We start from the raw sequence: 12,316 nt of genomic DNA, 5'->3' as shown, positions 1-12,316 counted from the left end.
CCGGATCTCTCGTTACCACAGTGTGAAGCCCGCTGTCCGCTGAGTAAAGACACATAAATCAACACAGAGTGTGTGTCTGCGCAGGGGAACCCGGACCACACATGCTAATGACAATGCCTGCACAACATCGTTTTTTTGTCTGACAAGAGCCGCCAATGGGATGCGAAGGAAATCTTGGCTGTGCGCCTTGGTTAATGAACGCAACAGGAGGAGAAGGGGGGGGGGGGGGGTTTGTACGAAGCATTTTACCAACACTGCTGACTCATCATTATTAAATAAATTGGATGTTATCAGTGCTCGCCTGATGACTTCCTAAATGTTGCCTTAACCTTTCAAACGGCTCATGGAGAGTTTTTTTCTTTTTAGGATTTACATGTATGGGGGTGGGACTGGCACATTTCCCGTTATAAGTTGCACGCACACGCACAAACACACACACAGTAATGACAGAATTGGACCTACACTCGCCTTTTGAAGACGCTAATGACAACAATCTGCTCATCGTGCACAAATCAATTACAAGATTCATTAAGTTATGATGTGCTGGCATGTTGGTTTGTTTAACAAGACAAGATGACATTCATACATTATTCTAAGCAGACTCCTCGTGTTGCAAATGAAGGCAAGCTCACATGAGTTCATAAATCCTAGACTGAAGGTCTGCCTGCATATGACAAAAGTGTCAATGGGGGGTTTTGTTGGCTAGTGAAGAAAAATGTCTTGGGCACAAACGTTGCAAAATGAGGGAGAAAATTTATTTATATGTGAAGCTCGTCTGTAGTCTCGTTAGATACAGACTCAGACACAAACTCAGAGATCACCGCAATACCGATGGTCCTTTGATTTTTCAATTATGACAATCGAATGTGTAAAGTTACATTTTCTCCTCTCTCCAGTCGTGGTTGTTTGTCCATATGTGCCCTATGATACACGTGCGAGCCCACCTGTCAGCCAAGTAAGCTGACATAGCCTCTAACTTCCCGCAACCCGAAATGTAAGGATATAAAATAATGAATGTTTGAATATAATACCGACTTATTTTCCCACTTGATGACTGTTAAAACATTACCTGTATGCTATAAATGTATGTGTGAAGGCTCAAGGTTGTTTTATAAAACCGCTTATCCTTTTCCGAGTCACGTGGAGACGCAGCGTTTCCCTGCTAACTAGACAAGATACTGGAACGACACCCTGACCATTTGTCAGTCGATCATAGGGAAGATATAAAGGCAGACAACCATTCACACTCACATTTACACCATGACTGAGTGTGTGGGAAGTTCAGTTCACTCGTGTGTCGCTGCCACATCAAACATGGCGGATATGCTGATGTACAGCGCAGCATCGAGCTAACCCACTTAAGGCAGTGTCTATGTAGCGTTGTCTATATGTAGCTTACTATGTCGGTAGTTCCATAGTAGAGCGACAAAATCAGTATGTCATAGTTGTTGTTTTTTTTTTTATATTTGAAGTTGCATGTTGCCTTTCTATTATGAAAAACATCATCCTTGAATTCAATTCAAGATCTTCCTTTCTATAGAGCTTCATGAGGTAGCCTCTCCTCTTCACGTTAGCAGTTTGCATAGCTTCAAAAAATCACTTAAAAAAAAAAAATCAAAACAATCCCATAAATTTTAAGAGTTAATAGTAATAACTATCTTAAATATAACCTGAAGCCACGTCGCCCCGGCAGTGCACATAAATGAGGTTTTCATGTGTTGTAACTGTGAGCGGAAAAGCTGCAATTAGCCTCCCAAATGTTTGCAAAACTTGACCGCACTGATGCTCTTTGCGACCGCCTCTACATCCTGCCATTAAAATGGTCAGTGGACACTGGACAGACGCAACCACGGCATTCCACAGTTGACATCATTTTGAAGGTCGACCTTAGTCACGTGACCACCACTTAGTGATTTTGCTTTGGACCCAACACAATCGAATCTCACCTGCAGCCTTCACAATTTCGAAATCATTGTATATTGTTTCTTAATGCTGGCTAACCCCCCCCCCCCCCCCCCCCCGCCCCTATTTCTCTCTCACACACATACACACACACAAATGCAAGCAAAACAAACGCTCCCTCAACATCATGGGATATTGTAAATCAGTGGAGCCTGCCCAAAAATTCCACCCGGACAACTCGACAGTTCCAAGAACTCGCATCAGCAATTAAAAATAGTTCTTGCGTGTCCCTGTAGGAGCATGTGTTATGTCACTAATACCCGGAGTCATTTACTTTGTAGAACCTGCGCTATTATTTAATCATTATTTCTCTTCTGGTTTAAACCAAATGCGTCATCCTTGACTAACAACTCCGTGAGGTGATTCTTTCAGACAGTGAGAGTTAACTGTCTTCTTTTTAAATTATTCAGCCTAGCAGAGAATTTGCCACCTATTTATTACATTTCCTCGCAGACAAAGCCAAGCCAAAACTTCAAAGTGTTTAAAGCAACATTAAGTACGACATCATTCTCATAATTCACAGGTTTGTTGTAATTGAGAACAGCTCAATGCCATGCCAGTCCTGCTCCCCTATAGTGATTTATAACATCCAAATGTTTCATTTTGGGTGTAGTGAGAGAGCTCCAAATAAACGCGTGGCCAGATTATCACGTCACATTTGGCCTCGCACATCTGGAAAAACTGCCGCTAATCCTATTTCATCAAGTCCCGCTCAGCCGTCGGATGTTTGTGAAAAAAATGCTCCTAAATCAAGTATCGCGAGGCCAACAATATGTTTGTTCTCTGGAAGTGTCCCCACTTTGTGTCCACTTTTCAAACAGGATCGCTAATGTTAATCTTCAGTGCCCCCCCCCCCCAACCTCAAAAAAATAAAAATAAATGTTAAGGTTCCTATTTTTATGGCTTGCAATCTTCACCTGCGGCTTTCACACCTCATTTGTATCTTCTGTCACGAGAGGATAACGTACAAATACATAATGTAGCACGTCTCCTGAGTTATGCAAAGCCATTAAAGCTCAACTGCACTGTACATCTGATCACCCCCCCCCCCCCCCCTTGTTATCTCATTAGTGGCAATAAGGTAAGCAGCGGAGGGAAATGAAGTTGATTTTTCAGCTGCTGTACTTTTATTTTATTTTTATTTTTTTACTCCCTTCTTTTGAATACTCAGATCTGTACTTTACAAAATAGGCTCATTACTTCTTCTTTTTTCAACCTCCAACAGATGTACACACAATGTAATAAATAAAAAGCTAGAGAGCGGTAAAGGCAACTTTGGTGGAGATTTTTACCGGTTGTTAAAAACAGGAACAAAAGCAATATGGAGGTGACAGCATTGCACCTTGTAGCCTAGAAACTGCCAACTTCTGCCTAAATCTGTTCAAAACATGTACAAGAGCTCTTCAGTTAAAAGCTAATTCAGCTAATTTAGCTACGGGAACACGTTGAGCTAATGTTAGCTCGGTTGTTTTCCTTCCCTCCACTTCTGACACCACAACCTCAATTTCCACCGTTGTGAAATGCTTTCTACGGTATTAATTTTTGGGGCCATCTCTCACTACTTCAAAATTCTCACCAATTTCATTTTTGATGCATCAAACGGAAGGTAATAGCATGAGCTCGTTTCTGTCCACCTGTTTTCCAATATGCACTTTCACTGGAACTCTCCTGAGGAAATGTGTGACACTTGAGCTGTTAAATCATCGACTACGCTCCACAGCTGCGGTATGTTTCTGGCGATGATGGGCAGGTAGTTACCAGAGCGCTTTCACTGTAGCTGTGAAAAATGCGTGTCGACTGCGCTAATGAGATTTGACAGAAGTAAAGCCGCCGAATGGTCGGCTGCCAGAAACGAGTGGAAGGATGCATTACAAGCTCTGCGCCTGTTGAGTTACACAACTATGAGAACGTTTCTTTGACCAACAATCGAGATGATTTACTGTTAGACTGGCCAGACGTCAGTATTTGCACTTCCACTTCCTGAGACCTGAAAAGAGAGTCTGGCTGGGATCATTCAGTACTTTCACAAGCTGTTAACTCATTCACTGCCATTGACAGCCATAGACGTGAACAATTCATTTGAACTATTTCTATTAGTTTAACATTTTTCCCCCATTTTTGTTAACAAGAGTATGAAAACCTAGATTTTTTTTGTACATTTAAAACATTTATAAAATTTGTGAGTTAACTAGTGAAGCCATGCGATTAATTACGTTTAAAATTTTTAATTACCTGATGCCCCTAATTTTTAATAATTTTTTCTTTTTAAAATTTTTTATTATTTTTTTAATTAGAAGAATTTTTTTTTAACATTTTTAATTATTTTTTTAACAAAAAAATATAAAAAATTAGGGGCGTCGGCGAGTACAAATTTTAAACGTAATTAATCGCATGACTTCACTAGTTAACTCTCGATTTAAATAAAAAAAAGATTTTTAAGAAAAAATTATTAAAACTAATCAAAAATTTATTAAATAATAAATAAATAAAATTAAGCACAAATTGTATATGTTATAATACAAAAAAAATAAAGTTTTTTTTTTAACAAAAGTGGGAAAAAATGTAAAGCTAATAGAAATTAAGTTAGTTTCAAAATGATTTCTTGACGTCTATAGCCGTCAATGGCAGTGAATGAGTAAAAGGCAACACAAACATTTTACAACATAATTGATTTACGGTATATACGGTGTTTTTTTAGATTTGACATTTCCTGGACATTTATTGACAAAGAACAATTAGGCAAGACTTTCAGATTTTATTTAGTTTGTTTCATTTGCTCCCATTATCTTGTTGTGTTGGCCACTAATTAGCTAGCCACCAACTGTCTAGCTGCAATACACACAACTTGACCTTAAGTGACTGTTTTTTCAAGAACGTGACAAGCGACAAATCCAGCGACTTCTGGCTAGAGATTTCTATGATTTATTGTGACATCTTAATCAGTGCCATTGTCCTCACTTTCTTTCATTTCAGCTGCATTAACACAATCTGTCAGCATGAACACACCATTTCAAAGGCCATTGCGACGGCTACTTTTCAAAGCTGTTTTTGTGATAATTACCTTGTTAGATCACATTAGTTTGCGAACATGATTTTGCAGATACCGACAAGTCAATAGTTCACACTCATTAAATTGAAGTCAGAAGGGTGACATATGATCGATCAATCTATTGAGCTATCTATAGTTGTCTATGGGCTCATTCCATGTCAATTCGCGCAAATTGACTGACCCTCCCCAGTGACACCACCTCTTCAATTTGCCTGATTTTTATTGCATTCGTGCCTCATGATGTCAAAAGGAAGAATCTGAAGTTTGTGTCTCCAAGCTCGCAGGTTTCGAGTTATGGCCCTAAAGTTTGAGTGACATGCCCACTTTTGAGATCTGGGAATTGCACACTAAATTTTGGACCATATTTGGAGGCTCATATCTTTTTGTTTTAAGGTAGGTAATGTACAGACCTGTAAATTGCCATATCTACGTATTCTGGCACCGTCTATCAGAATCTGCATTTTGCACATTTGTACTATTTTTAATGATATTAACCCTTTAAAAGTGTTTTTTTCTTATGACGCAATACATTTTGTTGACATTTTGGGGGTCTATTTATTGGAAATGTTTTGTGTTGGCGGGGTTTCAACAGATGTATCATCTTATTTGGTGGTTCTCCTATGTATTTAGAGAGTTTCAAGGCACTCAGGCCTTTGGTGGGGGTACATTAGGGCTCCAAATATGGCTACGGGCCAAAATTACCATTTCGGACCCCCTACTTCAAGCCACTTGTTGGCCATGTGGGCGCATGAGGATCAGAATGAGCTTTTTACCCCATCATCAACATTTGAAGCCAATAAAAAATTCCTTCACTGTGAAATAAGGCTTTGTAATGTCTGAATTACTATATTAATATTGCCGCCTTCTCCAAATGTTGGTGACGTTAGCCATGACAAAAAGGACAGCACATACAAATTGAAACAGATGAGGCACATAGTAATGCGAGTCACACAGGAAGACAAAGGAGAGAGCGGGAGGAAGATGGAGATCGTGACAAGGAGGCACAGGTTCTCTCATTAGCGTAAAGAGGATAATTGTAGCCTGACCCCTGAAACCTGACATCCTCTGCTGAATAGCATGTGATGTGACTAGTACATCAGGAGAAACTGCATCGCGTGCATACATAAGCACTATCGGTAACCCCCTTCATCTCGCGCCTCCTTATTTTCACACATGCAATAAAACATGGAACATTACATACCTTCTTCTTATTTGTATGCGTAGTACATATGCACTGACACTGGACTTGTTACACACTAATGCGTTCAATTAGGGCTCCAGCACTCTCAGCCATTTGTGGTCTTCTGTGATGAAAGAACAGATTTCAATACACTCAACTGGACATAACATTAGGTACATCTGCGCAATCTAACATAACCTGCTAAACAAAAAGCGCTTTAATAAAGAACATTTTGAATTCATCTTAAATAATACACATCGACACTCATTTGTACTATTGTGCCGCTGAGTGTCTCCGAGTCAGTGGAAGCCTTCGGGATGAATCAATAGTTGACACATTCGCATACACTTTACACCAAATGTGATACAGTGGGAGGAGACGGTGTTACATTTTGAGCAAGTCAATGGTGACTCCAATAAGTGAGTGCATTCCGACTTCCCGAGTGCATACGATGCAGCCTTCACACCACCTTGCCATGAGATAACTTGGAAGGACATTTTTATAGACGTCATTATTTGGGGTGGGGCATCTAGGGAAAATAATGTTGGGACACTGTCACTGGTTGGGCCATCCATTTTTTGTATATTACTTGTCCTCATTAGGGTCATGGGTGAGCTACCTCTAAAATGGGTTTGTAATTTTGAATACATACAACAAGATGGCGGCGTAGTACTTACAACAGAGAGGAATCCTAAAGTATCAACACCATGCACCTAACATGTACACAATCATGAACGCGATTAATCAGTACTTTTGTTCAATCATTCAGCACAAACTTCCACTTGAGGCTCATTAATTGTATTAGATAGCACATTAGCCTAAATACTGTAACATGCTAGCATAAAGTGTTGTGATAGCTCACAAATGGCCAAACAAATGTATGCACTAGCACTTTTCACAATTGGTTTTAAATCAGGGTCATATCGTAAGACTACATCCTTATGCAGAGCAACATTCCTTTTTTCAGCTCTTCAGAGTTCTTTGCTATAGAAAAAGCGCACAACTGCCAATGTGGAATAAAAAACTAGTTGTATCACCAGTAAGTTGTCACGTTGCCAATTTTCTTTTCCACCAGAGGGCGCAACGAAAAAGTGGAATACTAGTTTTCTTCGTATAAATGGTCAGGAGTTGTGTACTGTCTGAGAAGAGAATAGCACATTGTGAGCCGACATGAGTGCCAGTTATCTATTTTGCACAAACCAAAGTAAAAAAAAATTAAACTTCATATATTTTGAAACAGGTGTCGTGCAAAGACAAATTTTAGCAGGAAATCATGTGGACATTTGTGCCAAAGTGTCATTTCTTCAGCGTGGTCCTATAAAAAGTTACAAACATAACTTTGAAATAAAATAAATAAGTCAATAAAATACCTGTTGGGAATTTTGCCACACCATGTTAGAGAAGAGCAAGTTGAGCAAAAGCAACTGAAATATTGAACAGTTGTAGATGTGCCTTTGAAAGTTGAGGGAAGGGCAAATTTAGTTCACCTGTAAAGATTATACAGCATTTTTATACTGCAAGCCCGATAACCCCAAACCGTTCCCCCCCTAGTAGTCTACAATATGTGCCTTGGCTCAGTTCAGATTGGGAAACACTGCAGTGCACCATCAATGACTCATGTTTGGACCAGATGCTCTCTGTCCACTACCTTCAAATGAACAAAACTCTGGAGGTACAATTTCAGAACACTGACGTGAAGTCATTCTGCGGAGAGCTGCCCGGGACATCACTATAATTCACAAGATGAAAGCGTACACTTTGGTGCATCAGTCCGTTCGTTCCCGAAGAAGCATCAGCCATGGATGAGGAGGCATGTAATCACCGCAGCAGCTTGCATTCGCAATCATGCCACACCAATGCAAGACTCCCAAGTCACACAAAACCAAGGCCTTCAACAAAAGGACTATTTACAGGCAGCAAGGTGTTTCTTTTGAGTAACATTTAAGAATATGCCATTACCATATGATATGTTACGGATTGACCAACCAATAATGGAACATAAACACCATCTGATGTTCGTCAACTAAATAAGAGGTGAAGAGTGTGAAGAGGTTCACAACTCCTGTCTTTGTCTTTCTGCTTTCCATTAAATGAGCTTTAGTTCAGCTGTGTTCCCGTGAAACAATGGGAAGTTTTAAGGCACCAGAGTTTCAAATTGCTTCATCTCTCCGCTGACATGCAGTCAAGCACAAAATTACAAATCTGCATGCAGCCACTCCTCCAACATTTCAGCTCACTCGCCTCTGACGCTGATTTTAAATATGTAATTACCTCATCATGGTGCCATAAACTATGTTTCTTTCTATGCACACAGATGCATGCTTTGATTATGTTAATTCATGCACTGCAGATTTAAATAACGCTAAACTAAAACCATTGGTACATTTGAGTGGAAGGAGACTTGATGGAGGAACACTTGTACAAAAATATTTAAAAAAATAATAATTGAGATTTTTTTTTAAAGTTAGTACGTTAGGGTGTGTACACTTGTGCAACCAAACATATCAATTGTTTATTTTTACCTACCCACCCTCAAATATATATATTTTTTCAATTGAGTTGTACAGGTTAAAGGTCACATTAACTTTTTTTTTTCTATATCACAAGAGCCTGATATTTGTACAGAGGTGCATACTGTGTAGACTTTTATATCCACCGATGTCTTTAATTGGATGTTGCCAATGTATGCTTAGCACGTCTGCCTTACAGTTCAGTTTCAATACAATCTTGATGAAGCATGTATAGAAATAGAAAAACAATGGATGCATTTAGTATGTCTCCTTGTGCATATAGTCTCGACTCTTAAGTTATTTTCAGGAACAAAAAAATAAAAAAGTCAAATCAAATGTCTACCTTAAATTGACTCCTGAAGGGAAAAAGAATGCTGCTTCCCTCTGCTGTAGAACATGAGTACTGCATTAATGTTGGGAGGGTGTTGAAACGGCAAGTTTTCAAGTAATATTCATTATCTGAATTACTTTTTTTTAGGAATAGTGTATTTAAGTGATGCATTGTTTTTTATTCAGATACATTGGCAGATTATATAAAATATCTATTTATACTCACCTATGAAATTTGTCAGAAACATTTCAGGACTTGTGTTAACGAAATGATATACTGTATTTCAACTCAATTGAGCGGAGGGAACTCATGTAACTTTTCCAATACATCTCATATCATGTATATTTACTAATAATTGTTTACATTCACAAATCAAGAGCAATATTTAAAATTGAATAATTTTATATAATAAAAAAAAAAGTGGCACTTGTGTATAGCGAGTGACTTTTTCCCCCCAGCAAACAAAACGAGCATACTGATTGTATATTCACAAAAGGTCATGCCATGTGTCATGTCAAGACTTTATTTGCATCGAACACATGCATCAGCTGTTCCTCCTTTCGCTGAACCGATGTTTTATTTCATGTCATTGGTCTTCCTGGCTAGAGTATCCAAAGCGCTGAACATGGTGTCAGGGGTTTCGGAATCCTCCAGCTGAGCTTTTGCACAGAAGAAAGGCGGGTACAAGTCCATTGGGTTGGTGATGCCAAGTACCCAGTTGAAAGTGCTGCAAAAGGAGGAAAAACTCTTGTTCAGTTACTATGTATTATTAAAAAAATTTTTTTTTTTAACTCTTCATGAACCTTAGCCATGGCATGCAAAGTCATACCTGACAATGGTCCATCCACTTGTTGGTGTGTAACTAGTAAACGTCATTGGAATGCAGCCAATCTCCGTGAAGACGCTTGTATAGGTGCCTGAATTTATGCAGATATACAGCATTTGATGGGTTAACGGCAAAAGCAGTTGCCTCATTAAATTTAAGGAATACAGGCAACGCAATATTTCTCATGCACATGTCATAGATCCATTAGTGGTTCTTCTCACCGTTGCCGGGCAGATCTCCGTACCAGGTGTTGACCAGCACACCCATTCCCCACGAGGAGGAGGAGCCTAAAATGGCCTGACCCATCAACTTGGCCTCATCTGGCACTTGCATGGGAACGAAATCTGCACTCAGACGGCGCTTCTTGCAAGACAGTTTGCTCCAGTCGATCTCATAATAGACTTTCTAGGAAATAGAAAAGTGTTGACCTTTAATACATTTTTACTAAGAATTCAATGTTTATTGTGCAGGCAGTGATAACGATTATCAAGCTTAAACGCCCATAATGAAAATTAAACCAAGACTCTATCCACTACTTTGAGGGGCTGAAAGAATGTTTGGCAAGTACTGGCTGTTCAGTACATGAGACAACAAATCTCCAGTCGTCTTCATACTGTATATGTCCGGCCAGTTGAGCAGGATGTCAAGATGGACAAAATGTGTTTTTGTCCGGGTGAGCTAAGATTGACCTTTTTAGTTCAACTTGCCAACAGTATGCTTACTGTAAACAACACTGCTCATTACCATTTGGTCCGTTTACAGAACCCTGGGCGAGGTGATGGGAATTGTAATCATTTTTAAATACCACGTAAGCTCACAAAAGTCAGAAAAAGCCTACTAGAACAGCTGGACTGTGTTTATAATGAAAATCCATCCATCCAATTTGCTCCGGTCAGATCTCAGATGTAGACCAAAGCACACCCCAATTGTTTCTTCCTACAAGCAGATGCATTGTGCGCACGCAAATACCTTGTTGAACAACATCAGCTGGTCCACAGCGAAAGTTTGATTTCAGCGATGCCATAGTTTCGAACCCGAATCTTCTGACCAAAAGCATCATAGGTGATCGTTCCTGTAGACATGACGAGGCCGTTGAAGCCCATCTGGAAGACAAGTTGCATCTTTATTGACTTGGAATATATATGCAGAATATGGCTATTATTAAAAAAAAATGGGGGGGGGGCAACTAACGGACTTACCACAGAGACACCGCCACTCATCAGGGGAGGAGACTCTATGCAAAAGAAAATATAAAGAAAAAAAAATATCACTAAGCATAGACATTAATGGTGGCATTTCGGTTCTACAAAGAGTGACTAAAAACTGATTGGACTTTTCAAAATTTCACGCACTGGCCACAACATTTTAGGCACACGAGCAAAACCACTACAAGAGCTATAACACAAGTTCTGCCTTGACAAACGCACCCAAAGACAAACAAATGAGCGTCCATATGAAAGTCACTGGATTGCGGAGGTGAATTTAACATTATCCAATAATCTACAGATCTGTTTTATAACAGCATTTCAAAAAGGACAACAATGCAGATCTAAAAGCAAATACAAGCTGAGGAATATAAGCATCCCTAAATATTCAATCCAGAAATGGTGAAAATACAGTACATATTCACAGTGCTTCACTTTTCCCACATTTGTCATAAAACACATTTTGTTATGAATTTGTATACAGAGAAGCACAATCACTGTGTAATAATTAAAACTTCAATCCCAATCAATGTCAATAGATGCATAGAGTGGCAGTATCGAGTCAGACTCACCACATTGTTGGGGTTTCTGGGCACTTGCCGCCGCAAACAGCAGGCCGAGGATGGCCAAAGCACGGGTGACGGTCATGTTGAGGCTGCAAACACCTTTCAGTTGCAGAGCAACAGGCGTCCCCAAATATATCCCATCACATCTGGACAGGTCCCACCATGTGTCCCCACCCACACTGACTCTTGACTTTTAGCTCCCAGAAAAGGAAAATGATCAACTCAAAATGGAAACTGATAACATATGGCGTATGATGTTACGTCACTTATCACAGGAAGAAAGCTCTTAATTGATTATACTCACGTTCAGACCTTTTTTCAACAGTAATTGAAATGTAGCATTTTTCCCCTTTTTAAAAATGATACACATTAAGGCAACGATCAAGAGTTGTTGAGTGGAAGCCAATGCAGCAGGAAGAATTCCCACATTGTATCAACCTCCACCTGTTCTCCTCTCAACCTGCGCCATCTGCGTCTCAACGTTACCTCGCCGCAAGTTCAACTTTTCAGCAACTCATGGAAAAAATGACTACGGTACTGGAATAATGGGAATGAAACTATAAATATTAAAACAAAAAGACTTTAAAAGGGGAAAACTCTATTTGTCTTACCTTTTTTTTGTTGTATACAAAAAAAAAAGTTAATGGAAAACACAATAGCCCCTTGATGATTTTTGTGTTTTTGTTA

General features: G+C 39.4%; 1 pseudogene across 1 annotated transcript; it reads right to left on the bottom strand.

The window, feature by feature from the left end:
• Window positions 1-9,539: 9,539 nt before the first annotated feature.
• On the bottom strand, window positions 9,540-12,051 carry LOC147169943 (ependymin-like; annotated as a pseudogene). Its single transcript, XR_015095773.1, has 6 exons — window positions 11,636-12,051; window positions 11,058-11,092; window positions 10,828-10,961; window positions 10,080-10,263; window positions 9,862-9,949; window positions 9,540-9,759 (listed from the first exon to the last, which is right to left on the bottom strand). The product of XR_015095773.1 is annotated as an ependymin-like (transcript).
• Window positions 12,052-12,316: the final 265 nt, after the last annotated feature.

The sequence above is a fragment of the Leptonotus elevatus genome, chromosome 8 (assembly GCF_054856555.1).
Source record: "Leptonotus elevatus isolate MCC_2025b chromosome 8, RoL_Lele_1.0, whole genome shotgun sequence".
Lineage (NCBI taxonomy): Eukaryota > Metazoa > Chordata > Actinopteri > Syngnathiformes > Syngnathidae > Leptonotus > Leptonotus elevatus.
This window is presented reverse-complemented; position numbering and strand designations above follow the sequence as displayed.